Here is a 6,000-nt window from a genome sequence, read left to right as displayed (position 1 = left end):
TTCCAACTGAAAAATGCAAGAAACTGCAATATGCACAGGGGAACAGAACATTGCTGGTTTAAGATTTTAAACCACATGCTCTCTTGTACAGAGCGATGGAATGTCAATTGGGTGGGATGCTTGGGTGAAACCGGCACCTTCTTTCAACGGCCACACAAGCACCATGCCAGAATAGGTGATCGGACGCTATAGCTTTGCTGGAATCGACATGAACTCCGTCGCCATGTCAAAACACATGCTCCTGACAGGCGCGCCTGCTGTACCACATTTTTGGTGGACTGTGAGTGGCACGACGGCCAGTGACCACTAGCGAGGGCATCGCGAGCCTCTGGCTTGGGAACCGCTTCTCGTGTTCCACCATTCAAGTACGACTTCAAAATTTCCGCGCAGCTCCTGTCAGACTCTCGGAAACGATTGATCGAACGTGTCTAATGGATTAATTAACTCGATTAAACGAAAGACGGACATCGATGAAGAGTAATCGTTCTGTGGGATACCTTTTATCGATTAATCGATTGATCGTTCGTCGATGTTACCAACACTAGCGCGTAAAGCGTTGTGTGTCTATCCTTCCTCCGCGTGCTCAAGTCCCCGTAGTGGACTACACATCGTTGTAGTTTCATCTGTCGGCCGCCGACTGCACAGTCACCGTGCGGCCAGAAGAATTTCTCCTTTCCCTTTAGTTCATCTCACGGCCAGTGACAAAATTCGTCTGCAATCCATCGCTGTGTGGACTACGCTTTGTTGGAAGCACTTTGTCCTCGATCCCGCTCATACCGCGGAGGAAGCGACGTGCGTCGCACGAAAAACACGCACGTATCCTACACTGTGTACGTGCACGCCGCTATCGAAGCGAAACGCGACACAGATCGCGCATCCCGGCTGCGTCCCAGCTCCGATCGGCTATCATCTTGGCACGCCAAGCATTGCTGGTCCGTCGCCGAAAGAAGTCTCGAGGTTGCGCGGGAGCGGTGAGAGAAAGTGGGGCTTGTTCTTATCGGAGAGCCCTCCGACTTCTGACAATCACTTCTTCATTCGAGAGGAAGTGAAAACTGATAGCGTTTGTCCGCGGTTTTGTTGTTGCTTTTTTGTTTTGTTTTGTTTTTTGCGCGGACGTTTTACTTCGCAACTGGTGTCGCAATCGGTCGCGGAGCGAGAGATTCGCTTGGGACGCTTTCGCCTGTCAGCAGTTTCGCGGTCGCCCAAAACGTTCCTCGCGTCCGGCGGAAACTAGTACACGAGCAGCGAGCCTCGAGACCTTTGGCCAGTTTGGGTGAGTGATTGTTTACGGTTTGAGCCGCGCAGTGAATCGCGCGGCTTATTGGGGGCGTGTTCGTCGTTCCAACCACTTGTGCGATCTGCATACAGCTGCCACATAGCACGTTCATTGGGCAGATTACGTTCCTTAGATAATTTTTTTTTTTCGGTCGTCCTCCAGCAATCGCAGTTTGTGGCTTGTGGCCTTGCGTTCGTGTTTTGGGTGGGTGCAATTTCTAGGCTCGCTGGCATGCTACTGTGCGTCAGATGAGCAGCCTTAGTCGTTAACGCTAACCCTCGCTTAACGGAGGAGGTAACCTTAATCAAATGATGCATGAATTGTCATTGTGCTTTGCAATGGCTCTACGAAAAGCTATGTAATATACTCAAAAGAGTCGCATGGAAGTAGCCTACAATAAGATGTTTATCATATAAAACACGCTACGTCTTCGATTGAAATGTTTACGTAAAACACTCGACTTGTGCTTAGGTTTTTTCTTCTTGACACGGTAGTTTATCGGCGTTTGTCTTGAAAATCCTCTCAGCATATTTGGCCGAGCTGGATGGATGTTCGTGTTTTTTTGGGAGCATGTGTGCATGTGACTTGGTGGTCTTACTTATGAAGCAGTCAATTAAGAATACCACCATTGTATTCACTGATACAATTGGTATAGTATTCTTGACATATCATTCGCGATGTAGCTTCTTGAGTATTTCCTTTTCCTTACACCTCGCCGACTTTTAGAGAAAGTCGCGTCGAATGAGGTTATATAAGGTAAAAGGACGCGAGCTTCTTTTTTTTCGTATAACGGTTGAAAATTGACACCGTTGGCACATTTCGAAACGTACTTGCTAAACAACGGGGCAAGGAACGACAGCGCAAGGGCGCCGACTAACAACCAGCTTTTACTCGAAGGAACATCCACACGATGTGCAAATATACTGCGACGTCAAAGGGTCAGCGCATCGAGCAATCCACGCGCACATCTATGTCACTCAATGAGACCATCGAACTGCTCAGATAATTTAGCTCTTTCTATATATATATATATATATATATATATATATATATATATATATATATATATATATATATATGTATATATATTCTGAGCCTCTCATTTTCACTCATGGTGTGGCTCGGGGGATTTCCTGGCATACTTCGGAGCTAACAGCTATGCACAAGCAACCTGCGCAAGTTCGTGGAAAAATAATTGCTGCACTAAAATCCCCGGCACGTTCTTCGTCAAGAGGTAAGCGCTGTCCCCTGATGAATGTCGTGAGGCCGTTCCCTCAGGAAAACACTGTTTCTTCGACGTGCCCACGCGTGCCCGTGTGTTTACGTCTAAGCATTTCAACGGAGAAGCGCGGTCTATGGATTCGTATCTTCGTTTTACGCAGATTTCAGCAGAAAAAATATTCTGTACACCCATTAATCAGGTAGGGTGATTAAAAGTCGTTGACCAAGGAATGTCTGCGGAGCCAACCTTTCGGAAAGAGGACGTGTCCTTATCAGGGCAGCAATTACTGACGATGCAGTTGCTGCCCTGAGAGACACACTTGCCCCCTCCCCCCACCCCCGCCCCCGACTGCAACATTTGCACCAACAACATTCCTTCTTCGACCACTGTTAATCACTTGGGACTTACGTCTTGTCGCGAGGCGTCGTCTTGTTTAAGGGCTGACCTGTACGAGTTGGAATGGCGAATACATGTTTAGGTAACCAGCACCGATACCCGCATCCATAAACGACACGCAGAAATGTAGACAAGAGTGCTGTCTTCCATCTGAACTTTAGTTGCCCACAACCACATAGGAATTCGCGTGAGAGACTTGATGTAAGCCAAGGCATCCAGGCTGTGCGGTTTGGGGAGAAGTAATGACCGAAGCACGAGGGAAATTTTTGAAGCAGTTGAGCGTGTGTGCCTTGGTGAATACTGTGTAAGCATGGCGTCGGCGGGATTGTCGGATAAGTAGCTGAATTTTCTGTCGTGGTCGTGCGGGGGCGTTGGGCTTGTGTGTAATTAGAAATCGTATGGAAGACCGTGTTCTGTCCGCTTTTCCTTGTGTCCTTGTATGAATGATATTTTCTGGTTAGCCAATATGGTTCCGTCTTGTTTTGATCACGTCGATTCTGCCATAATCCGCGGTACGCAGCTGCAAAGCTGTAGTTTGCCTCGTCAACCTAGCACAAACCGTGGAGGATAATTCGTTCATGTTCTTCAGGAGCGTTGTTTTAATGGTAAAGGAAACACAATGCTTGGTGAGATACCACGACAAAACTTGTAGCTCCTCAATATGCATTCTTGTGAATATCAACTTTCTTTGCTTTCTTTTTTGTTTACCAATACCTCTTTCATGGGACAGAAACGAAGCGTAGTAACAATTGGGCTGTATTAGAGAACTGCTTTATTTTTCTTTTTTTTTTTTTCAGTAGCGAAGCAATCATTCTTACCACGATACCTGGCTTCGTTAATCGCAAAATTCGAAATAACGAAAGACTGACGGCAGCGCTGCCCTGAGGTTCCCGCGCGAGCTTTCCATTACGTCACGTGTTTCTACAGCGCTTATATTGTGGCTTACGGTCCATTGCTTACCTGTGACGAAAGAAAAAAAAATATGGGGGTTGTGCGTGCCAAATCCACTTTCTCATTATGAGGCACGCCGTAGTGGAGGACTCCAGAAATTTCGACCACCTGGGGATCTTTAACCTGCACCTAAAGCTAAGTATCACGGGTGTTTTCGCATTTCACCCCCATCTAAATTCGGCCGCCGTGGCCGGGATTCGATCCCGCGACCTCGTGGAACGAAAGATCAATATATCAAGTTTCCAAACTTTTGCGGCTCCCAAACGGCCAAAATGCGTGAGACTACATAAAAAAAGGAGGAAAGAGAAAAGTAGAAGGCAGGGAGGTTAACCAGAATAACGTCCGGTTGGCTACCCTACGCCGGGGGAATGGGAAAGGGGAAAACAAAGATCACAGGGAGAGAGAGGAGTGAAGGAAAGAAGGAATTTGCGGCAAGTTCGCTGACGCGTGTGGTTTTACAGAAATTGCATTGATAGGAGACTACATTAAAATCCGTAACGTCGCACCGATGCACCACCGTCAAGATATTGGCGCAAAATTCAAGCACACAAACCTTTTCCTTCACTTTCTCCAGTGATAGATGGTCAACATTATTGCCCTAAATCAATGACAATCTGGTTTGGAGCAATATTTTACCTTGTTCATACTTATTCATAGCTGCTCTTCAGCATCTCCATCTTTAATCACATCCGTAACCTTCACCCAATTAGAAAGCAGGTTATGAGGTCATATCGTGGTACGGTGCATAATTTTGCACACTTTAGATGAACCGCATAAACATAAGTAACAAAGCAAGTCGGAAAACAAAATTTAGAAAACATTTCTCGCACCCCAAGGCCGCTGAAGATAAGCGGGAGAGATGGGACGTATGCGCAGTCAGAGTCACAAAGAGAAAATGGGGAAATGCATTTGCGTACGCTTCTTATCGCCCGATAAACACGGCTGCACACTGAGACCGCTGAGTGCCCCTTGCGTACGTGCTTACCGGAAGGTTGGCCGTTCTTGCTGAGATGACCGAATTTTGTTCGTAATATTTTTTTCTTTTGCCTTGTAGACCCAGACGCGGTGCCCAGATACCCGCCACGCGTCGCAGTAACGTTGCCGCTATTTCCATCGCAACAATGATTACAGAAAAAGAAAAAGGAACACCGTACAGATCTTTTCTGCCTAAGCATAGTGTGTCATTTCTTTCTGCATATTTTGTCAAATGCCACACAGCATTTATAAGCGCTCAGTCACTTGCATTTAGGTGCACGTTAAATAGAAAGAACCCCAGGAAATCGAAAGCGATGCTGAGTCACCCCCCCCCCCCCACCTTCTTTGACGTGCCTCATAGTTAGTTCGTCGGTATGGCAAGTAATACCCCAGAATTTAATTTACTTTCCTTTTTTGCAGGTATGTGGATCCGGGCGTGAGTCCTAGCGCTGCTTAATCAGTTCTTAGTACGAGAGGTCCGAGGGGGGAAAAAAATCAAACTGAGAACCACGTTCAGCTGACAAGCTTTTAATCAAAATTACCGCGTAAATTCATGTATTAGTGCGAGACAGAACACTGAACGTAAAAACATGCAAAATAGACCCGTGCCTCATACTGTGTCATGCAAAAAATTCTGTTCTGCGCAATAAACACGCAGCGCGATATCCCGATATATATATAATATATGTAGACCTTGGTGAAGACTTACGTCTTCTTTACGTTTATAAAGCAGTATAGAGAGTGAATTAGGGCTTTTATCTCTCTGTCTCTTTCTCTGTCGTTGTACGAACGGCATAGAAGATGCAGCAGCCATTCAGACATGCTTTAGAGACGCGCCTAAATTCTGTGACGACGTGACTAAATTGTGACCAGCAAGCAGAAACGAGGCGGTCGCATTCCGTGCAAAGAACAGTGCTGCGGCAAACCGTCTACTCAGTTAGAAGGTCGTTGAACAGGAAACGTCTAATTTCAAGCAGCAGCTATTTCAGTGCACTTCGCGGTTCGCTGTAGTATAGGTTTCCTGCAAACAGGTTTCAGCGTGGACAAGGCTGGGCAGGGACCTCGAGAACGGTTAAGCGGTTATTTTGACTAGGCCGGCAGCCCAGTTTTCTCATTGAACAAGCAGTTCGCACGGCGATATAAAACATGGTGAATATAACGCTATCTGTACGCAATATCA

The 6,000-nt window shown here is 46.5% G+C and overlaps 1 protein-coding gene across 1 annotated transcript in view; it reads left to right on the top strand.

The window, feature by feature from the left end:
• Positions 1–915: 915 nt before the first annotated feature.
• LOC126533843 (ATP-binding cassette subfamily G member 4-like) overlaps positions 916–6,000 on the top strand; it is a 105,473-nt gene continuing 100,388 nt past the window's right edge. Inside the window, exon 1 of the mRNA XM_055072436.2 lies at positions 916–1,273. The gene's annotated coding sequence lies outside the window, so the exon portion shown is untranslated. The remainder of the gene's footprint in view (positions 1,274–6,000) is intronic.

The sequence above is a fragment of the Dermacentor andersoni genome, chromosome 7 (assembly GCF_023375885.2).
Source record: "Dermacentor andersoni chromosome 7, qqDerAnde1_hic_scaffold, whole genome shotgun sequence".
In the NCBI taxonomy this organism is placed as follows: Eukaryota; Metazoa; Arthropoda; class Arachnida; order Ixodida; family Ixodidae; genus Dermacentor; species Dermacentor andersoni.
Note: the sequence above shows the minus strand (reverse complement) of the source record. Positions and strands in the feature narration are given on the sequence as shown.